This window comes from Eretmochelys imbricata, chromosome 5 (assembly GCF_965152235.1).
Source record: "Eretmochelys imbricata isolate rEreImb1 chromosome 5, rEreImb1.hap1, whole genome shotgun sequence".
Lineage (NCBI taxonomy): Eukaryota > Metazoa > Chordata > Testudines > Cheloniidae > Eretmochelys > Eretmochelys imbricata.
Window position 1 is genome coordinate 107,307,767 of NC_135576.1, and position 25,137 is coordinate 107,332,903.

The following is a 25,137-nucleotide window of genomic DNA, read 5'->3' on the forward strand; positions in this document are numbered from 1 at the left end:
ACTCTTTACAATATCGTGTAAAATGATTTTGTACTGAACTAGGTAATATGAACTAGCATGCCGAGTCAGTAATTCACAACAAATAATTTATCCAATGAATTTAGCCTCTTTTTCCTGCTTGTGCGATATCTGCAAACAAATTGAGATCACCCCAGCTTTATCTGTTATGACTGAGGTGAAGATATTGTCATGGATATTTTTAGTAAAAGTCACGGACAGGTCATGACTTCTGTGAATTTTTCTTTTTTGCCTGTGACCTGTCCGTGACTTTTACTAAAAATATCCATGACAAAATGGTAAATCCCCACACTGCCTAAAGCGGGGCAGCTGTGCAGGAGTTAGGAGCCACCTGCAGCAGCTGGGAACTGTGGTGTACCCCTGCTGCTCACAGCTCGGGGGCCTGCAATCACCACGAGCTCGGGGGTTCCCCACCACTAGCAGCTCCGGGGTTCCCTGCCACCCGTGTCAGCCTGGAGCTCTGAAGGTTTCCCTGCCCCCTGTGGCAGCTGGGAGCTGTGGCAGCTTGGAGCTCTGGGGCCCGCCAGAGGCGGTGGGGGTACCTCGCAGCTCCATGACCCCATGGGCTTCAGGGGACCCTGCAGCTCCCAACCACCACAGGCTGAAGTCACAGATTCCATGACTTCCGTGACCAAATCGTTATGACAAATCATTCAATGTATTTGTTTTTGAAATTTTTTTAAAAAATTATGTGACTTGATGATGATAAATTCTCTATGGATATCCCATATTCAGCAAGTCAATACAGTCGAACCTCAGAGTTAGAAACAATTCAGGAATGGAGGTCATTTGTAACTTTGAAATGTTCATAACTCTGAACACCACATTATTCTCGTTCTTTCAAAAGTTTACAACTGAACATTGATTTAATACAACTTTGAAACTTTACTATGCAGAAGGAAAATGCTGCTTTTAACCATCTTAATTTAAATGAAACAAGTACAGAAATACTTTCTTTACCTTGTCACATCTTTTTTTTTAAAACTTTCCCTATCTTTTTTTAGTAATTTACATTTAACATAGTACTGTACAGTATTTGCTTTTTTTTTTTCCTTTGGTCGTCTCTGTTGCCTGATTATATACTTCCAGTTCAAAATTAGGTGTGTGGTCGACCAGTCACTTCGTAACTCTGGTGTTCGTAACTCTGAGGTTCTACTGTATTGTACAGTACTTGAGCTGTGCTGCTTGCTTAGTAGTGATTTATCAGATAAATCATACAATGTAATTTCTGTTCCAGCATGGATACTTGTGTGTGAATTTAAAAATTGTTTTCCACCAGCACCTACTATTAATAAACGGGAGTGCTGTAGTAAGGTTACATGAATCACTTGTTGGATCATCCTTACCACCAGTATAGGATTTAAGAACCGAACCCTCTAACTGCATTTTTACATCAATAAGAAGGGGTAATGGGCCCTATAAAATGCACAGAACACCTAGAAACATCCTCTTAGGAATTATATCAAAATTTTCCAAGTGCGTAGCCAGCACAGCTGTGTGAAAAACATTCACAAATAGCAAGGGGGTCAGATTTTGGATTCACATCAAATTTGAATGGAAATTGTCCCTGATTTAACAAAATTGCTGGCCACTAACTGCCTAGATTAAGAAAATCAGAGGGTGAAATCTGACTTTGCTGAAGTCAACGATAGTTTTGCCAGGGACTTCAATGGGAACAGGTTTTCACCAAAAGCTTTGAAGGCCAGAAAGGGACCACAATGGCTATGCAATCTGTCCTCCTCCATAGAGTGGGACATGTATCATGGCACTGCAAAGGGCCTATAGGAACTGCGTTAGTGCAGATTTTTATTCTTTATATCTCACCCGTTTCATTGTGCCCACATTAACTAGAAGGAAATTAAGATTATTTGTGTTTTACACAGATGTAATTTTTCCCCCATCACATTTTCTTATTCAATTAATTCTTTTAAAAATGGGGGAACAAATATGAATGAGCTCACTGCAGGGAGCTCTGTACATCTTATCCCATTTACTTCCTAATCACACAACATGGAGGTGCAGAACTGTCATATTTACTTTGTAATCATGCACCAGATGTCAGGCTATGATTCAGTTCTAGTTGGAATATTTTCCATTATTCACCTTATTTAATAAGCTGTCACTTGAAAGAGGGAATGATAAGCTTTCTCACAATGAATCAAAGGAATGCTATGCCTTCTTCCTTTATTATGCATGCTACATTTGAAGCTAATGAAGCATAACCTCTGAGCTGATACTTTTATAGATGAAAGAGACATCATGTTACATATTCTATTTATTTCATCAGCTACGCTGTAGCCAACACAAAGCACAATGATTGCCTTGCACTTCATCTCTGACAGTTGATGGGCATTTGTGCTGACGTCTTGTCTAATAGTTTCATACCCTATGCATATTTTAGGTCTTAACTATGAATGAAAGTACAAGAAAAAAAATGGGTCATGGCATAATGGTACAATTAATTAAGAACTGTAGTGGGAATAGTCCTGACTAATCTGTTTTGCACAGTTTGAAATCCTGCCCCCCCCCAATCATATGCTGTCTAGAAACAGGTTGAAGGGTTTGGGTTTTTTTGTTTTTTTCCCCAGAACTATGGCATCAGCTAATTTTGTTTCCATGGGGATTTTCTGGTTGTGAACAAAAAACCCACCCAAATAATCAGCTGAGGTAAAACTGCACAATCCTCTCACTGCATGCAAAGCTATTTTAGTTATTAAGAGGAATCAAAAGGAATAATACATAACAGAATGAAAAGCATACTGTTCATTACATTAGTATGAGGCCAGTATCGTGATCCATGGAGATTACAGTTTTAGACATATTTTGTTAGCTGAATGCTGTGCTGTGATAGAAAATACTGTCTTCTTTTTGTGGAGAAAAAAAATTAATGCAGTTATAACCCATTAACCTCTCCCTGCGTGAGTGTGTGTGCATCCACGCACACACATACACCCAGGAGATAATGGATTTGTAAGAGACATTGCTTTAAGGCCATACATTTTGTGTCAGAGCAGTGCATAAAACCCTAAATATTTTTGAACATATGACTTTTAATGTCTATACAATTCTTAAGAATAAAAGAAAGGCTTTCATGTTGCAGTCTTCTTTTGGAGAGGGGCCTGATCCTCAGCTGCTGTAAATTCACAGAGTTGCATTGACATCAAAGGAGCGCTTTTGGTTTGTAGCAGCTGAGCACCTAGTTCTTTTCATTTTTAAAGCGTACGAAGGAAGCTGTATAGAAGGCTATATTTTGTCTGCTCAGAAACTACTGATAATAAAAGCATATATTTTGCATTTTGAATGGTTCCTTGTGCCATTTTATTTTAGGGATTTTTTAATGGAAGAGCAAACAAGAAACAAAAAATACGTTCAGCACGAGGAACATGGTAATGGCACCGAGGAAAACATAGCTTGATGTTCCTGTAGAAATAACAATAATTTGTCAGAGGCCCATTCATCTGGAGATCTCAAAGCACTTTGCAACCTTTAAAAGCTATGTTTCAAAGTAGCAGCCGCGTTAGTCTGTAGTCGCAAAAAGAAAAAGCGTACTTGTGGCACCTTAGAGACTAACAAATTTGTTAGTCACTAAGGTGCCACAAGTAAGCCTTTTCTTTTTAAAAGCTATGTTATGCTATATGCACACGGATGGTGGAAAGAGGCGGTGGTAACTGCACCACTCCACTGGGAGTCTCAGGAAGGATTGCTTTGGAGGAGAATCACTTGTGACATGCCTTTATGGGGTATAGCATATTCACCTGTGTGTAGGAGGCTGGAGCCATAGCTCTAACTACTTGCCACTTCTCTTCTCCCACTCTCTACCTAGTTGCTCCAGGGAACCCCTGTGGTTCCTGAGTGTGTGGAGGTGCTCTGTGGGTAGTTCTTATGTGGTTGTACAGGTAGGGGAATCCCCTTAAGGTTTAGGCACAGTCGAACCCCAGTTAATGAATGGGCTAATGTTGCACTCCTCACAAGCAAGACTGCCACTGAATTCAAATATCATTTAAATAAATGGGACTTTTATCTATTTGAAAAGGGCAGGATCAGGCCTTAGAACTCACAAGTCCCACATGAAACATGGCCAGATTGTATCCTGTATGCAGGTTCCCCCAGATAGAGCCATGGTGCCGGAAACAGATGTGGGATTGGGGGGACACAGAAGTTAAGTCAACATATTTGTGACCAAGGACACACACACACACAGAGTCATTTGCTGAGCTGGAACTCAGGACTACGGGGTTTCATTTCTAACTTTTGGCCTTGTGGGGCAAATATGCTAAATGGGGTGGGCCAATTCCCCAGGATCCATGTGTGGTGGGGTCTCCTTAAATCAGTGATCCCTTAGGGGATCATGGAGGAATGTTTGGGGGGGGGAGGTGCACAGTGGGGCCCAGGCCAGACACATTAGGCTGGAGAGGGAGCACTAACCAGCCCCACTTTCCCCTAGTCCAGCTCTGACCCCAGCCATAGCTCTGTTCTGCCCCACTCAACCTCTAGTCCAGCTACTGTTTCAGATACCGCTCCACTCTGCCCCCTGCCAAGCCTCCACCTGCTCTGCCCTCATTCTCTCTCCTCCCCCAGGTCGACTCTGCCTCTAGCCCCAGCTCCTCCCCCATCCCCAGTTCTGCCCCGAGCTCCACCTTCATTAAAAACATTAATGTTGCACAGGTAAGCACTCAGACACCAAAAAATGGGAAAGTAAATATTATAAGCAACCTGGATACTGCACCTTGTGCAAATGTATTGCAATTCTGTTTATAATTACATTTCTCCAATTATAGGGTATTATCAAACAAGTTCTCCTATGACCAGAGATGCAAATGTAATTCTTTATGGTATTCTACATATGCCAAACAAACACAGCCCATGAAAATCATATGTATACAAGATACATAGTGACTGAGACAATGAGAGGGCAGATTTAAGATTGTTACTGCAATCTTAATTTTGGTATTTTATGATTTTAGAATGCTTAATCATTTAGACTTAATATTATTATAATAGAGTTTTCCTTTCTTTTTTATTTTGCTAGAATTTCTAAGGTTTTGGATTTATTTATATATATATGAACTAAGGCAGAACACCCTGTTTCATGCATTTGAAGAGCTCCAGTGGAGAAGCACCTTTCTGGGACTATGCAGTTGTCACCCTATACTTCCTTTATAACAAGCTTATTGAATCAGAAGCATGACTCAAGGGTTTTGTAAGGAGGCAGTTACTGCTATTCTCCCCAATGCAATATACACATATCTTTCCTCCCCACCCTCAACTGAGCTTTTTGGCTTGAAAGAGGATAATGATGATAGGACCCTAGGGTTGTGGGGGGTGTCCGTTTTATACATCTAGGAAATTACTATCTATCACAGCTGGGCATATATGACACAGAGCAGAAATGAGGTGAATGAAACTGCCAGATACAGTTAAAGGGTAGCACTCACTATCACAGGAGCTAAAGGGGCATTGGTCCTATAATGCGGGATATGCCCAGGATGGTCAGTTACAAGCTGTACAGATTTTCAGCCAGGTTGCCCACAGATGTTGCTAGCCAGGGCATTCATAAATACAGTACACAAACCAACCAATCTGGAAATGTGCAACAACAACACTTATCTCATTTAGAGTGCAACAGTTTGAAGACTGTGCACATTGCTATAGAGAGATAATCTGTAGAGCTAAACAAATTTTTGCCTCTTTTATCTGCATCTCTATTCCTGTGTACTTCTCTATCTGAAGATATAAATATCTAGAGAGAAAGAAAGATGTTGTTTCAAATCATTCATTAGGCTGGCAAATGAAAATGTTACTGTTCTAAGGGTTAATTTTATTGTTCTAGTTCCACAGTTGCCAGGGAAAGACTATTTTGCATTTTATTACATTTTTAAAGAAGGGAAATTGACAGGAGAAATAGCTGAGCCATGAAATTCAGGGTAGCATTTTATATTTTTGCAGTAACTGTAATTTTCTGAAAAAAGAAAAGGAGGACTTGTGGCACCTTAGAAACTAACAAATCTATTTGAGCATAAGCTTTCATGAGCTACAGGCATCTGATGAAGTGAGCTGTAGCTCACGAAAGCTTATGCTCAAATAAATGTCTTAGTCTCTAAGGTGCCACAAGTACTCCTTTTCTTTTTGAGAATACAGACTAACATGGCTGCTACTCTGAAACCTGTAATTTTCTGAACATTTTGCTCATCTGATTTTAACACAAGTAATTTCTTGCTAAGGCCTCCAGGGTTTGACCTGTGGTCTATTACATGTGTAAATTAATAACATGAATAAATAATAAGGAAAAACACATTTGTTCTTACTGTTATCTTGTTTGGGAAGTGTTATAGGCAGAAGAATGTCACCAACACTGTAACCATTATTCTAAAACTGAGGCACCCCTTTCTGTCTAGTCCGTCCGTTATGGGTGGTTCTGAAAACCAAGGCAGAGTGAAAATAAATCTGTTCAGCCACATTTGTTCCTCAGCACTCTGTTATTTTATGTCATGCAGGATAGCATGTAGCATCAATGTAAATATCTTGGTGAGTTATTTAATGGAACAAAGTGCAAATTTGCATTAATAGCTTAGTACTACAGATAGAAGTGGACATCTGAGAGTTCTGATAGTATATTCAGACAAGTTGCAATTTTGGATCAGGATTCATATTTGCAAAGCCTGCTTTGGAAAATTCAGGTCCAGTATGTTTGGATCTGAGTTTGGCTCACGACAAAGACAACCATAAACATCAGATGTAGTCTCATATGATGACGACACCACTTCTTCTGTTCCACTAGTCTCTCAGGAGGATGTTTAAAAGAAGCTTATAAAGTTAGACATTTTAAAATCAGCAGGTCCAGATAACTTGTATTCAAGAGTTTTAAAAGAACTGGCAGAGGAGCTTTCTGAACTATTGAAGTTGATTTTCAATGAATCTTGGAATACTTAGAAAGTGTCAGAAGTCTGAAAGAAGTCTAATGTGCCAATATTTAAAAAAGGGTATATGGGATGACACAAGTAATTATAGGCCTGTCAGCATTCCTGAGCAAGATAATGGAGCGGCGGATAAGGGACTCAATTAATAAAGATTTAAAGGAGAGCAACATAATTAATGCCAATCAAAATGGGTTTGTGGAAGATATAAAGTTAGATCCTGTCAAGCTATCTTTTTCTGATGAGATTACAAGTTTGTCTGATAAAGGTAAGAGTGTTGATGGAATATACTTAGACTTCTGTAAAGCTTTGACTTGTAATCAGATGACATTCTGATTAAAAAAAACTAGACTATAAAAGTAACATGACACACATTACATGGTTTAAAAACTGGCTAATTAATATGACTCAAAATATAATTGTAAATAGGGAATCATGATCGAGCTTTTGGCCATATGCTATTTAACATTTGCTATTTAACATTTTTACCAGTAGTGTGGTAGAAAACATAAAATCATCAGTGAAAGTTTGCAGATGACACAAAAATTGGGGGAGGAGGGTGGCAAAAGATGAAGATGACTGGTCTCTGATGTAGAGCAATCTGGATCACTTGGTAAACTGGGCACAAGCAGACTGCAGCATTTTAATGCAGCTAAATGCAAATGTATACATTTAGGAACAAAGAACGTGGGCCATACATGCAGGATGGAGAACTACCCTGGGAAGCAGGGATTCTGAAAAAATGTGTGCGCCCGGGTGGATAATCAGCTGAAAATGAGCTCTCAGAGCAATGCTGCGGCCAAGAGAGCTAATGTGATCCTGGGGTGCATAAACAGGGGAATCTCAAGTAGGAGTAGCAAGGTTATTTTACCTCTGTATGTGCCACTGGTGTGATCACTGCTGGAATACGGTGTCCAGTTCTGGTGTCCACAATTCAAGGAGGATCCTGAGAAACTGGAGAGGGTTCAGAGAAGAACCATGAGAATTATTAAAGGATTAGAAATCATGCCTTATAGTGATGGAGCTCAAAGAGCTCAGTCTATTTAGCTTAACAAAGAGAAGATTAAGGGGCGACTTGATTACAGTCTGTGAGTATCCACTTGGAGAACAAATATTTGACAATGGCCTCTTAAGTCTATCAGAAAAGTATAACACAATCCAATGATTGGAAGTTGAAGCTAAAGAAATTCATACTAAAAGTAAGGCCTTCTCCAGACATAAGGTTCACACTTCCTCAGAGCTACTGGAGGAGCTTGTTCCCTCCTGCAGCACCTCTCTGCAGTCCCCCAAACTTCACTCCAGATGCTCCTAGGCTTTCCCATCACTGCCTCCAGCTTCCTCCTGGCTCAAGACAATGTACATATGGCCACAGGCTTCATCACTTCCAACTTCCCTCCTTGGCCCCAGGTTTCACTGCCCTCCAGCCTACCAGGCTTCCTCCTGGCCCACTCCCTTCTAGTTCTGGTTTGACACTCTACTGCCCCCAGCCACCCAGGCTTCTCTCTGTCTTCAGCCCATGAAAAAATAATCCCAGGTACCCCTCTCTACTGGGTAACCTCCTGGCCCTTCAACTACACCTCTACTGAGAGCAGCAGCCCAGGACTAACTCTGCCCCTAAGGTTCCTCCTTGAACTCCCAATGTCTTTAGTCTCAGAGGGTGCCTGCAGAGTTTTTTCCCCTACAGCCCCCTTCTCAGCTGGACTTCTCTTTTGTATAGCCACTGTTCAGCCACTTCCCCTTCTGGGCTTCATCTTTAATTCAGCCTGGCCCACCCTTCAGATGCAACCAAGTAGCATAATTGGCCTTTCAGGCTCACACTAAGCCTTTTGTTCCCTCATCACAGAAGGAAAGCAACCTCAATCTCAAGCTTACATTGATTTATACCCAGCAATGAGGCAATAAAGCACACATTATAGGATCAAACAGTTTGCTTTCCATTTGAGAGATTTGAACAACTAGGATGTTAAGCTCATTTAAATACTAAAATATTATGTATTGCGATCTGGGTGGCTCAGAGTAACTAGATACTGAACCTTTCACCTCTAGGTCACCAATTCAAATTCTTCCCAGCTTGGTAGTGACCATAAGACATTGCAATTTGGGAACTTGTGGCAAATGAGTTGGTAATCCCAGTCTAATTTCTAAGTGACAAATTTCTAATTTTTTCTCCACCCCTACTATTGATACTAATTGGCTCCCCAGCTAGCAGTCCCAGTGGAGAGATTGAGGTCTGAATGGGCACAGTTGGGGAATGGACAATTTGGGGAAGCTTAGAATGCTGCTGTTCATTCACTACCCTTGCTGTGGATAAATGGAGAGCAGAACTCAGATTTTCCAAAACCCCTAAGTGACTTTAGAGCACAAATCCCATTGACTTTCAGTCTGTCACTAAATTCTACATTTTTAATAATTACTAAATTCTTCAAAATGCATTTTTGACAATAAATGCCTGTATACAATCGATTTCCAAGTAGGTGAAATTGTACATGTATTCCCATCACCTTTTATTTTGTTGTGTCTTCTGGAACACCAGTAGCCACGCATGCAAATTTCATTAGCTGCCAGAGAATGCAGATCTGGCTGCTTGGTGATTTCAAGGTACCAGCTAAAGTGATTGCTCTCGAGTGGGCCTTATGTCTCCTGTGTGATTAGGCAGGTGAAAGGCATTCTGGACTGCCTTCTATTCCAGGATGTCATTTTCTAATGGCTTAATTACCCTTGATCTTCAGATATTAGTTAACTTTTAACTGATTCTGTGAAAACAATACATGGGAAGGCTCAATGTATTAAATACATTTGCATTTGGCTCCCTTTGTGACTGGTTATTTGATTATATGTAGAGGCCTGTGTGATGATATTGACATAATCTGGGACCATATAGATCATTGTTGCAACCAAGGTCCTTTAGGGGCACCAAATTTTGCATAAAGGGGTCAAATAAGGTGTCTAAGACAAGGTTATGTTTGGCTGGTTATGATTATGCTGTCTATATGTATGTATCATTTTTGTAGTTAAAGTTATGAATATTGGCTCTATACTGTCTGTATTTCAAATTTATGCTATTCCAGAGTAAATTTTGAAAGCCTATCTCACAGGTCTTGAATTTAATCCAGTGAACTGTGGGTCTACTTCAACATCTCTAGCATTCAAGAACTCCACTTAGTTTCTATTCATTTCATGACTCATTTCAAAAGCTTCCTACTTTTTAGAATCTTCCTCGGACTTGTCTGCCTGATAGACTGTCTTGCTATGCTCCTCTTGACTCTCACCCTTTCTATAACCTTGTCACTATCAGTGTGAGAGTCTTCTCCTCTTCAAAAAGAAAAGGAGGACTTGTGGCACCTTATTGATGAACAAATTTATTTGAGCATAAGCTTTTGTGAGCTACAGCTCACTTCATGCAAGCTGTAGCTCACAAAAGCTTACGCTCAAATAAATTTGTTAGTCTCTAAGGTGCCGAAAGTCCTCCTTTTCTTTTTGAGGATACAGACTAACACGGCTGCTACTCTGAAACTTCTCCTCTTCAATTACTGTTATCAGGAGCGGCCTTCCTGTCTGCCCCATTGTATGACTGCATTTGCAAATCTCATCTGATCTCCTTTTTCACTTCTCTTCCCCTCATCCCAATCTCCTGTAAGATTTAGAAGATCATAAGCTACATTATTTGTGGCTAGTGGCTGTTTCAGGGGCTACCAACTGTGGGCCTGATTCTCTTTTGCCAGTTCCTTTCACCAAGGCAAACAGAGTGCAAAGTGGGGATGAAAATGCTACATTCTGATTTGGTAGCATTGTCACCCTTACTTTGCATTCACTTTACCCCAGTGTAAATGACTGCCCAAGATGCAAGGCCCTAAAGTTAGTGTTTAGTCTTAGTTCTGCTTTAATGTACAGTGCAATAGATTTCTCTCTGCATACAGTGACAATAATGCTGTTTATCCTCACATGGGTTAGTCATAAATCACCATTGCATGATTTACCATATAAGAGTCTATTGTTTAAAACAAAATTCTTCTGATACAAAATAATTATATAAATTATTGAATGATACTATTACCATTCAGTCAAATATTGAGGTCCTAACTCAGTTTCTGCTCAGTCCTTATGTAGGCAAATTCTCCAGGTTATTGGGAGTTTACATGAGTGGGGACTGACATCCCCAACTGAATAAGGATGTCAGGAGCTGGCATTTTGTTTGAAGCACAGCTAATGTCGGTCTTGGAGCAGGTTTACAGTCAAAAAATACTTTCAGTAGGTAAAAATGTGTCCCCCTATTTAATATATTGTTATACATTTGAAATTTGAGCCTAGTTAAAACTCACTTCTGCTCAATACTTACAAAACATTTTTGACAGTAATTTGGTAGTAGATATTCCGTGACTGCTGATTACAATACCAGATCAGTTCATTTCACTATGAGTTCTTGTCCTTTCCTCATTTAATTTGTTCATCTCTATCTGTTGGCTTTCATCATAAGTCCCCGTACTCCGCTATGTGGGCTGCCTGCCTGAAGGAGAGAGCAACCACCTTTGGGTAGTTACACTCTCTCCAGCACAGGTGAGCAGGCTGAGCCTTGAGTTGTCTCACACCATGGAGCCAACACAGATTGGGGGAGTAATTTGCACCAGCCCTTTTGATGACACAGATTACTTCCCTCTCTCTGTCAGTACCTGAGCCACAGTCTGCATGCTGGGAGAAGGCTACACAGCTATGTCTTATCATGGCTGTATTGTGAAGTTACAATCCAGCGCTATATGTTTAGATTGTAAAATCTTTAGGAAAGGGGCTGTCGTGTGCGTGTGTGTACGTACTGTAGCTTACACAATCCCTGATCCCTGGTTGGAACCTTTAGGAACTATTATAATGTAAAGAAATAACAAACCTGGGCTAAATTTCAAGTGAATATGATGCAAAACCATAGGTTTTTGCATGGCTTCATTTAAGGCAACAGTTAAGTGGTTTCAGTGAGTTTCTGCTTCAATGTGGGGGTTAATTTAAACCTCAGACTCAAAGCAAAAGTCAAGGATTTGAGAGCACATGTACACAGAGCACACCCCAACCTAACCAAAAGGTTAGATTCAACTCTTGTGAATTGGAAGCATGAAATTTTACCCAGTGCAGCTGAGGAAATTTGTATAGCTCCATTGAGGTCTGTGAGTCAATAGCTATTTGCAACTGCTGAGGATTTGACCGAATGTGTCTGTTTCCTGAGTGTCTTTAAAGCAAGTTTCCTCCTTACTTTGTTGAAAAAAAATAAGTTTTTACTCCTTTTAGTATTGCAGAATGAATGCCTCTTTGGGGGAGAGATCTGGATTTTATTCTGCCTCATTGATTTGCATTGCATCATCCTTAATATTAATGATCGTATAAGAATCAGAAAGAAGAGAGCTTGGTTTTGCAGATCGAGCAGTTATAAAACTCAACTTTGATGTGTGTAATGAACAAACTTGAAATGAAAGCCATTGCGAGAATAAATATGGAAAAAACAGAACTCCAAAGTTTCTAATATCACATACCTGATTCTAACAACAGGAATATAAAAATTATGGAGTCCAACTGTAACATAGGAATAAAAAAGGGAAATAAATGATATGAAATAAAGCTTTTGGGGAGTTCATTCTATGCTTTACTTTTTAGTCTAGATTGTAGTCCAAAGATTCTATTGCATCTCTGCAAACTGCCCATCTTCTTCTTCTTCTTTTCTTCAGTATTTTACGTCCATGAAATGAGATACTTAGAAGTCGGAATAATCAAGAGTCATGTAGAGTTTTGTATTTCACTTATCAAGTGCTCTTCAAAGCAAAACAATATTTCCATAAACTCATCTTTATACAGTCTAGTTTGTCCCACTACTGCAAATGTTTTTGAATTGGATAGTCTAGTATACAGGTTGTATGTAAGATTCCTTTTATAAAGCAATCTCTTATCCTCTCAACTGCTGCTGTAATCTTTTGCCCTCCATCTTAACAACCAAGGCAAGACACATTGCACAACAATTTCATAAATTCACTTTGTCTTCTAGGAGGTTTAGATCTCTATTTTTAATTGAAACATTTTGTATAGGAATAATAGAAAAACTTGATTTCATTTAGGAGCAATTTCTGTTTACAAATATACCATTTTTTTTTTGTTGAATAAGGTAGGATAGCACCAAATTCTCATAACATGCCAATAAGTAGGGATGGGGGAAAAAAAATAGAACATGGCATATAACTAGTAGTATTTTATGGCATGTCTTATTTCATTCACGAGAGTCTAGTAGAACTGGTTTAATTAGTTTTGAATAAGTGTTTGGATTCCTTTAGCCTTTTTCTACTGTTCTAGAAACATTTGATATATTTTTATATATATATTTTAATTTTTGATATTTTTAAGTATTTACCACGTTTATACAAAAATATATGGGTTGTTCACAAACTGGTCACTCTTAGACTATCTACTTGTTGTTGTTTTAATGTATGTGACTGGTCACTTAAGTCATATTATATTGTTTCTGCTCCCTGATTTAAATTTTTAAGTAAGAAAATAACATAGTGAGTAATAGATAAGGCTTTTCAGGTAAAAATCTGGAATGAATGATGGATCATTCCTGCTAAAATTCAAAGATTTTCATATTCACAAACATTTTCATGAATATATGGGTGGCATACCTAGATATTCAGGAGTGATGTGACCCCCAAGAATAATAATGGATTGAATTTACCATGTGTTTCCAATCACATGTCATATTGTTCAATCACTGGAAATGCCACGTGAAGATTTTTTTGTTTTGTTTTTGTTCTCATTCAGACAGTATCAATAATACTCACTCAGAGCCAGGAAAGACGCCAGAAAAGATAGACAAGCAAGTCTAAGCTACTCAGGACCCTCTCTCAAATATACATGAATGTTCTAAGTATGATTAATTCTCATCAGCATAAGGAAAAACAAACCTTAAGAGTAATGTGACATACCCAGGACACAGTCTAGACTGATGAATATCTGTGGCACCCGAACCCTGTTACCTGGGGTCCCCTTTAGGCTGCTTTGCTTCTGCAGCCTCTACTCTGGATGGCTCAGTCTCCAGCATATAAGTCACTCTCAGCTACATCTGTGTGTGAGCTGCAGCCTGCCAACTAAACATTGGTTTCACTAGCCTGAATTACACTGCAGGGTGACCACAGCACACTCCCAGTCCCAGAGTTTTCCCAGAAATGTTCATCTTGTATTCCCCAGTCTTCTTCTGGACAATACTAGCTCTTCTAAAATCCATCATTTTATTAAGAGAAACGATATGCACAAATCCTACTATCCCAAATGGAGTTTCTCAGACACTTCCGTTCAAACACATTGGTTTAGATAAAACAAGGTTTAGTAACTACAATGAGATCAATTTTAAGTGAATACAACTAATGAGGCATAAAAGTCAAATGGTTACAAGAGGAAAAAAGAGAAAATGCAACTAATGCCCAACTTAACAAACTATGTTAAATTCAAGGCAAAGTTACTGTCACGATATGGTCTCAATAGTCTTATTGACCCAACCCCTAGGGGAGGACCTCATCATCCATGTAATGGCTGCTTACTTTGTTGCTTCTGGTATAGCCAATTGATGCATAGAGAGTGAGACAGGAGGAGGAGAGATGCCTCATTTTCATAGTGTCAGTCCCCCTCTTAGAAAACATTTTCAGCTGAGTTTCAGGAGTCAAAAATCTTCAGGGGAGGATATCTCCTGCTGTTTTTTTTTTCTACCTGTTGGCGCTGTCTTTGTGCTTGATGACTCTGTTTACAGCTCAAATGCAAATTATGCATGGCGCACATTCTTTGTTTGCGACACACCTGTTTGCCAACTTCTGTTTAGGCTGGGCTGTGATTTGGAACATGTGTTAATAACACCAGACAGCAAAATCTTATAATTTTACATACCATGTTGCCATGCATCTTATCAGGACAATATTGACCAGCAAATTATGAGCTTTCAGATGATACCTCACAAGGTATACTTTGTACAATAATGTGCAAGGGGTGAATGCAGGGGCACTGACTGTCACAATAAAACTTAGTAATCAAATAATCAGTGGGGAAAATGGGTGAACTGTTGGTTGGTTGGTTTTCTTGTTTTTAAATTGCACTAACTTAATTCACTTTTTTCTTGTATAGCCACATTAAAATTTGCAACAAAGATTGGCTCAAATGAATCAAAAACTTGATTGATTATTCAGATTGCGACAGAAGAAGGCTTCTGTATGCAGGCCCATAGACCTGCCAAGAAAAAAATCAGCCCTGTTTGGGGACCAAGATCAAATTTGACAGGTCTCCTGGGATGCGCAGGACAAAGGATGAAAATAGCACACAGTTTCACTCTTCTCTCCTCACTATCAAGCAAAAAATCCTTTGTGTGTTGACTTAGGCGGAGTTTTTTTCATCAACTTTCAATTGCCTGCTGTAGTCTTAAAAATAAATTCATGGATTTCATTTGGAGTTGATGGCTAGGTAGAGAAGATGAGGGGAGAATGACAGAAAATAAATCACGTTGGGATGAAGTGCAGCTTTGCCACAAACTCCTTGTATGGGGGAACATGATGCTGTGCTGCCCCAGGAATGGATTGGAAAGCAGATTGTGATTTGAAGAGTCACAAAATATGTTCCAGTTTCCCCCAATTCCAGGTAAAGGGGTAGGGTGGGGACGGCAGGAAGCAGCACTACCCCTGACAGCATGTGTCCATTACATGCTACTGCACAGTGAGGGGCAGAGATGAGGCTCTGTCCCTTCCTGCTCACTCCTCACCCAAATCTGCATAGGACTGTCACAAGCCCTCTGGAGGCGGCTCTTTCCTTCACATTGCATGCAGGCTATGAAAGACTTGTGCACAGGAGAAAGGAGACATGAAGAGCATGCAGGGTATGCCACAAACTGGCCCATATTGTACACTATATTTTCAATAATTTTCTGCTGTGGGGAGGATCAGGGAATAACCACCACCACAAACTCAGCCCTTCTCTTTACAAAATGGGTATTCTCAATTCCAAGGTTTTTGTACTGGGATAATTTACTCATGACTGTTCAGGGAAATGAGTCAAAAGGATTATGAAAACCAGGGAAGTGAGTTCCATGTAGAAGTCAGCAAAACATTCATGGAAAAGTGTGTGCAGTAATTGCCCAGTTTTCTTTGCTGTTCCATAATCCATCTGTAGTGGACTTTCATTTTGATTCTTAGTGAAAATTAAACTTTGATAATGTGAGTGAATTTAGTTCTTATTAAAAAGTAGTTATTTTCCTCTCACCCTCTCCTCATGTTCCCCCGGCTCCTCAACAAACTCTGCTATTCCCCAACGCTTAAATTCAGTGCAGTTTTTTCCTCTTCTCTTCCATGTTGCCTAGGCGTAGGAGAGACCACTTTCTTGCTCTCCGTTCCAGATCCCCCCAGGAAGACAGAGTAGCTTCAGGGAAAGACCTGCTGTCCTGACCTAGAGCATTCTCAGTGCATTTTGAGAGAATTTTGCTACCTTTTATTGACCATTTGCAAATAGGGATTTGTGGACGCTTATAACTTGACTAAAAGAACAGGAGTACTTGTGGCACCTTAGAGACTAACAAATGTATTTGAGCATAAGAGCATATATTTCGTGAGCTACAGTTCACTTCATCAGATGCAAATTACTGGGGCACCAAAAGATATGTCACTGACTTCTTAGTCATGCCCTTCCAAATTTCAGTTCCCTCCCCTAAAACATGGAAATGCTAGAGCTTTTCGCTGCAAAATTTTAATATTTTTTAGAATAGAAAAAACCAATATTTTCTCCCAAATTTGTGCTTGGAAATTGATTTTTTTTTCTGAAAGTTTCCCTAATATTTCAGTCCAAATAGTCTAAGTTTTGACAAAATTAGAAACAATTGAAAACAGGTTCTCATGATGGGAAGTGATATGCAACCTTAACTTTAGGTGTCACTGCCAGCACTCCCTACAGTGTGTATACTATGATCGGAGGTTCTGGTTTCTAAATTATAGACAAATGCAAATGATCTGACAAAAGACTTACTGAGCCAGAAAGCGTTTCTAGAAACAGAAGGTATTAGAAATGAACACATGCCTTTTGTTCTATGCTGATTTATAGATCTGCACACTCCCTTTCCCCCTTTAATTTGAAGTACTAATTAGACATATTTATGAAACTCTCATTATAGATTGTACAGGATTTTTTGAAAGATTATGTATGATTCATAATTTGGGTCCACTACACATTTACAATTGCATAAATTATGAAGAAAAATGTATAACTTGTGAATAGTATTCTGAGTGCCTTGCGTAACACAAATTCTGATGTGTATAAGTTTGCTACGTAACAGAAGTCACATGCATTTCATGAATGGTTCTCCTTGGTTTGCAAGGAAGCTTTCATTACTTATTCTTTAAAATAATTCAGGTAAATGTGTTAGTGATGCTGCATATGCACGAGGCATATCTAATTAACATTATAAAATCAAATATTAGCCAAAAAAAAGTTGATAATGTGGATAATTTATTCAGTCATGTACCTGTTAAACTTGTTGTGGAACATGAGGATAAATTTAAATGGCCTGATACATCAGAAGTCAGGGATTGGTGCAATTGTAGAAATGTGGAAAATCCAGGATACATTCCAAATTAAAAACAAATTTTGTTCCTTGTTTAAAATAACACCACTTTCCATTGGGAGAAATAGCCTGGGCTCAGTGTGTCATGCACATTCTAACTGTTTGAGTGATGAACTGGAACAACTCACCTGAGGTTACTGTGAAAATAATAATTCTAATATGAAGCCAGAATTCTATCCCCAAAAAAGGCAGTGGCAGGGTAACGAATGACTTCAGTGGAACCAGGATTTGACCGAGAACGATTATTGTTAGAGATGCAAAATTTGGATCCAGATTTTACTTTGGAAATAGGAGTCACCAATACTATATACATCCAGATTCTGTTCCTGTCAAAATGTAGGGATGTAGGGATTTGAGGTTTCAGCTCAAACACTTCTCTAATTATTATGGGCTAGATTTTTATTCCTTTATTCACATTGAATGAAACTTTACCTTACAAATATCACATCTGATTTCAATAAAACTGTTCTTTTAGTGAGGTGCTCCTCACGAAGAGTTATGGGATCAGAATCTGGTCCTACATATCAAATACATTTTAAAAAAAAATCAATGGTAAGGCTGAATAGTATTAAAAAAGGATCCCAGCGCAACATTAATCCAGCCAAATTGTTTGTTTTGTATAGTTGGAGGTATACACTTAACAGAGTTAACAAGAATTCATTTTACACATTCAACAAGTAAATCAAGAAAGGAAAACTACATATATGCCAAGTGGCTTTGTTTTGTTGTTGCAAATGTAATTTCTACATTTCTTGACTTTCTCTTTTTCTTTTTTTAACTGCAACTGCATAAGCTGAAAATTGTGTTTAATTTTTTACATTAAATGTCTCAGATTTTCAAAATGTATTCATTCAAATGAGAAAGATGTAATCTTATCACCACACCATAGCTCAGAAATATCATAAGTTCACATACTTTTTGCGTAAGAATGGGCATGAACCAACCCCCTTGGTCCAAAACAACCATGACCTTAAAAGTGGGTTAATTTAAAATGTCATGCCTGAGCTTGTTAAAAAAATGTTCCTAGCTGAACAGTTTTCTATCAGAAATGCCCTTTTGTCAAAAGTGAAATGTTTCACAGCAGTGTGTTGATACTGACAAAATGTTTTAATGCAACAGTTTGTAAATGATTTGAAATCAAAATGTAATATTCCTTTTTTACTTTCTCATTTCAACTTTCCCATTTCATTTTTGTTGTGACTTTTCAATTGTAAAATGTTAATTTTAATAGTCAATATTTAATTTATATAACATATTTAATGTTTTGATATTGTGGCATAATGTTTTGAAATTATTGATGTTGTTGAAATAAAACTTTTGATATAGTTATTTTGACGTTCTGAAGAGAAATTCTTCAGAATTTCCAGTCTGTTGAAATTTCAACTTTTTGTCCCAATTTAGAACACAACCAAAATTCCCTGCAGGACAGAAATTCTGTTTTCTAGACATATCAAAGCCATACAAAACTGGAAGTTTCACTTGGTGAAATGCAGTGGTTGTGTTGAGATTTGGAGCCAAATCTTTAGTTGGTGTTCACTTGGGTGGGTGTTGGGGGGGAAATAAGAATCCATATTGATCCAAACAGAAGGAAAGGTTTACATGAACTCCTTTTTAGTGCACATTGAAGCTGCAAGCTTCTGGTAGCTTTACTTATTTTATCTGACCCATTTGACCCACACCTACTCAAGCATAAAGCACGGTGTGTAGAGGAAAAGCTCCGTTGTGTCTATATTCCAGCCCATTTTGTCCATACAAGGAGTTGTTAACTTGCAACTACACTGGTGATCGGCCATCTCCCTGAGACTTTTGTTAGTTCTTGGCACGTAATGGTGCAGGTCATTTTTAGGGGGCAGAAGACTCTCTCTCTCTCCTTTTTTCTTTTCTTTTCTCTTTTACCTTTGTTTGGGGTAGTTGGGATTCAGCTTGTTGTGTCAAAAGTGGGTAGTTGCTTTTTGTTCAGTCCTGTGTCATGGAGAGCAATCAGTTAAATAACACTCTTACCAATATAGGTTTGGATTTTTCTTATTGTTGCTAGTTGTGCCCTAGGAAATAACCGACTGCTACAACTACTAATAAGAGACTACGCTTAAGGGCCAGATCCTATTATTATTGAAGTCAATGAAAGTTTTGCCACAGAGTCTGCAACTGCTCCCACTGGAATCAAAGTTTGTGTGTGTTTGTGAACTTTGTTATTCAAATCTTAAATTTATGTCTATAGGTGTACTGTAATCATGCAAAGGCCTTGATTTGTCACATACCACTACCAATATATTGATAATTTTAGGGAGTCTTTTTACTAAGTCTTTTTATTTGTTTTCTTTGTTGAAACCTGTTAAGGACATTTTTTATTGTACTGTCAAATACCAGCTTTTTTCTTGTTTTGCTGACATTAAATACAAGTGTTTAATATTTGCAATATTTATACTCTGAAATAAAATGCATTATTTATAGAAGAACAGAGAATTCTTGAGTGGCCTGTTTTTGTTTTTTCAAAAATTTGTAGTGAAATTATTGGAGCTCATAGTGATCATGAGAACTCTTCTGAAGGAGCAATAGGTTAATCAAAATCTTCTTAACTGTAATGTGAGTCAATTCCCCCATGTTTTAGAATGGTCTAAACTATACATTTATGGTAATTAGATTTCACAGCATCAAGGAGATGTATTTTGGCTTTTCTTTCAGGAAAGAAAACAACATACTGTATATAGGCAATCTCCTACAAATGGAGTCTTGGAGGAATTTTGTCTGCTTGAAAGACATGTCTTTAGGAAGTCAGGGGGAAAAAAAGAGACACATGTTTACAAGTCAGGCAAAGTCCATATTCGGGTGTGGGGGAGGATTTGAGGGGAAGGAGGAGACACAGCCCACAATCCTAGAAGGAGAGAGGGCATATAAAGTTGCAGCTCCAATGACTGTCAATCTCTCTAGTCCTGGTGGGACATCTATTATCGTTTTATCTCAGTAGGACCTATTTTTACAGTGCTAGCATGAGTCTCACTAGCCACAGTCTGTCATCCAGGGTAAGAGGCTTGCTTCTGCAGGTTTTGTAGCCAGACCTCTGGAGACCCCAGCATTCTGGACAGTAAAAATATAAAGTAAGAGAAGTCTAATTCCTGAAGAGCTTGTAAGTGATATAAACAAGACAAGGTCGGTGAGTTAATATGTTTTATTCAACTAGCATCTGTATCCAATATAAGATACTGCCTCACCCACCTTGTCTCTTTAATATTCTGGGGCCAACATGGCTACACCATCACTGCATAGACTAGTGAGACAGACAAAGAAAGGAACATTTTACAGCTGGGGAACTGAATCACAGAGAGATTAAATAGCATGTCCAAGGTCACACACAGGACGTTTCTGGCAGAACTAGAAAATCAACCACCACCTTACTCACAAGACCATTCTTCCTAGCTGTTATAGTTTAACTCATCATTGCAAACTGATGTGATTTCAACATAGCTGAGGAAACACATATTTTGTAAAGGAGATAACATTTAAAATAAAGATGATTTTAATAAAATATAATTAATCTAATTATCTCCTGTATTATTTACGATAGTAATCACATAGTGGATGAAGATGATAACTAATGTAGGAAGTCTGATGCTTTAGAGAGTTGTTTTCTGCACTAATAGCACAGTTTGATATATTTTTTTCTCCCCTAAACAGGAAGGATTTAAAAAGTCTAGACAGAAAGTCAGCCCCAAGGCAGAGTTCTTTTTCAAAAAGAAAGATACCAGAATTGTAGCCCTAAACTGTGGAATGCTGTTTGCTCCATGGTACCTGTAATGCCTCCTGTCAAACAATGGGTAGTCAAAGAATTGGTACGTTATACAGAAAACTACTAACAACTATAAAAGGGGAGCAAGAACTTGAACAGAATGACTTGTATCTGGTGAGGAAAAGAAGCTGAGTGAGAGCTCATTTGAGAGAGGTTTAATCTGATATCATTGTGATGCTGTACAAAAACAGCCAAAGAGAGAGAAGGGAGCTAAGATGGCTAAGAGATAAAAAAAGGACAATATAATTAATTCATTTCTACACTCCTAAGTGGGCAACAGACTCAGCAGGGAAACCCAATAAAAGCCGAGTACAAGGTTCAATTAGTGATTGTAGTAAATTGGCAAGTGTGTCACCATATGAGAGGAAGCTATTATGTAAGATGATTGTATTTAATTTCCTTTTATGTTTTATTAAAATGTTGCATAGAATACAAAGCAAGTGTTCTTCTTGGTGCGATTGCACATGTCCATTACACTAGTTGTTTATGTGCACCTCATGCACCGGCGCCAGAGTTTTCCCTAGCAGTACCCAGAGACGTGCCCACATCTTTATTCTGGTGTCCCTCAGATTCTGAGCTGAGGGTATACAGGCAGAGCTGCCCTGCCCATCCTTCTCTAACATCTTACCATCTGTGGTCAGAGGTTGGCGCATGCTGTCTGTTTGTTCCTACAGCAAATGTGCTGTTTTTAGTTTGTTTTTTGTTGTTAGTAGTACTCAGTTTTGGGGCTTGAACCTTTCATTGTTTTTCTCTTTATCGATTGTCCAAAGTTAGTACTCCATGGATTCTGGGCTCTCCGAAGGTAGAGTGTCCCCTTTAGCCCACCACTCTGTGATGAAGCAACCTAGTCTCTTGAACAAGCCTTTGACTCTGGTTCCCATACTATGACCGTCAAGACCAGCTTCTTCCTCTGTGCAGTTTCTGAAGCCGTCACCTCTGCTCACAGCCGTCAAAGGCCCATTTTTGTACTGACTAGTCCAGAGGGACATACAGCTGTGAAGAAGCTGCTGAGCCACTCAGTCCCACCTACACCAATTATTGAGGCTGAAAGTGCCTTCCCAGACCATCACTGGTGGTAGGTACATTGATTTCCAAATCTATATCAGCTTGGTGCTGGTGGCTTCAGGTCCAGCAATCTCCTTTTCAGCTCCAAGACCACTGGTAACCACTCCACCACAGTACCGATAGCTAGGAGGCCCCCTTTGTTGCCCCCAGTACCACAGGCCCACTGTAGATCATAGTCCCACAATGATTCCTGGTACCACTCGACCCTTTGGAGAACTCATATTCCTCCTGGGAGTCTGAAGTGGGTTCTTAAATCTCCTGTTTCAGGGAATTCAGGGTTTCCTCCAGGGATCATACTAATTCTCACAAGAGTCATCCTGCCAAGAGCATATAGAGGGAATGGAGTGTGTTGTCTAGACACAATTAACCTCCAGTACTGTAACAGGCCCATCATTGGCCCTACTGGGTACAATGTGGGGTGCCTCTGGTGTCTAGACACTCGTCTCCACTGTACTACAGAAACTGGTCCCTGATAAGTCTCCTTGCCCTGTGCTGAGAGACTGTTCAAAGTCTGTACTGAGCAACAACTACACCATGGAAAAAGATCCCAAGGGAAGAAGTTTTTCCCTGCAGTATCAATAGACTGCTCAATGTCAGTAGTGAGCTTCTGTGGGGGTGCAGAGTTGTCTGCTTCAGACAGGCCTCCTACTGCAACACCAGAGACAACAGGGTTCTAACCTGCTCCTCTGAACATCTTTACTGGATGAAGCTCTGGTACCATAATCATTATTTTTGGTACCAGATGACTTTCAGGCCTATCAAGAGCTCATGAAAAGAATATCTACCTCCCTGGGGATAAAATAGAGCTTGGGGAGGAAAATCCGCACAAACTCAGGCATTTTACTTCAGCCACTTCATGGAAAGTTGCTCTCCCTATAAATAAGGCCTGTAGGCCTCCCACCACTGGCGAAGTACACAGAGCCCAAATACTAAGTTCCTTCACAAAGATATAAATAGTTTTATCAATAGCACCCCACACCAAGCTCCCTGGCAGTGGTGGCAGTAAATAAAAGATACCATAAAGGTGAAACAAAAGCAACTCCTGAAGATGAATATGTAAAAAACTTGGACCTTTAGACAGAAAGATTTATTCAACTGCAGGGCTGTGATTACATATAGCAAATCATTAAGCTCTTTTGGCCTGTTGTTATTATTCCAATTAGTATGAATTGGCCAAATTCATCAACAAGCAGCCAGAGGACTCCAAGGGTGAGTTCCAGTCTTTCCTGGTGGGAGTTCAGCTGGTTGCAGGATCCACACTGAAGGTTTCCCTGGATGTAGCATATTCAGCTTCCAGAGTCATGGCTCATTGTGGCTCCAGCCATCAGAGCTTCCTGTAGAATTACAACAGACAATTGAAGATCTCCCCTTTTGAGGGTTGTGCCTTTTTTTCCTCACAGATGGCAGTTTCACCCTCAGTTCTCACCGAGGCAGCAACATTACATACCTAGACAGGCAGCTCAGTACAGATGGAAGCACAAGCAGCAAAAGAGGGGGCACCAGCCATCCACTTCCACCACTTCTTTAAGACAGCCACAGGCGTGGAAGCAGCCTGTTTGGTTCCCCCATCAGTGTACTGAGCATACAGGATCTCATTGAGAATCTCCCCCACTTTGGGATCAGGTTGTCACATTTACTAACTGCATGGCAGCCCATCACTTGCATGGCAGCCCATCCATGGTGGAATCAGGGTATATCATGCAATTTCTTTATTACCCCTCATCTCACCTATCCCTCTTCAGGGATCCATTTCAGAAGTCTGTATGCAGGGATGAAGTGCAGACTCTGTTATTTAGGTGCCACAGAAGAAGTGCTCCCTCAGTACCAGGGAAGAGGGTCTATTCCCACTAGTTCCTAATACCCAAATGGTCTCAGTTCCATTTTAGACCTTCAGAAATACATCAAGAAGCTGTGGTTCCATATGGTTTCCCTTACAATCATTATCCCTGGGAGTTTATATTGCCCTCAATTTGAGGGATGTGTATTTTCACTTGGTGATCTACCATGGCCAAAGGAAACTTCTAAGTTTTGTAGTATGAGAAAATTATTTCCAGTTCACAGTTCTAGTCTTCATCCTGTCAACCTACCAAGGTTTTTCACCACATGCATGGCAGTGGTAGCAGCCTATCTCCACCAATGGGACGTCAAGGTCTATCCATACCTGGATGAGTGATTGGTGTTGGGTTGCTCTTTCAGAAGGTAGAAAGAAGTATCCATTGAACTTATTATCAAGCTTAGGCCTGGAAATGAACAAAGAAAAAATTGATCCTCACACCCCTTCAGAGAATAGAATTTCTCAGGGCAGTCCTGGATGCAATCGTAACCAGGGCTTTTATCCTGCCTTCAAGGTATTTAGCTTTGTGAGATCTCTATGTGTTCTTCTAGGACCATCCCTGAACCTCAGTGAGGAACTGCCTCAGTCTCCTGAGGCATATGGAGGCATGCACTTAAATGACACCTGCCCACATGCCAGATTGCATCTCTGTAACCCTCTAACATCGCTCAAGTCAGTATACCACCCTCTGGTATACCACCTGGACAGACTAGTATGTATTCCAGACAAGATCTTATCATCCCTGGATTGCTGGATGAACCAAGACAATGTTTGTAAGGGAGTCCTGTTCTCCCCATCTCTCCCCTCTGGGACTTAAGTAACAGACATGTCAGCCACGCAGTGGGGAATGCATCTGGGAGATCAGCAAGCTCAAGGCTTGTGGTCCACTCCGCTGTCTGTCCAGACTTTT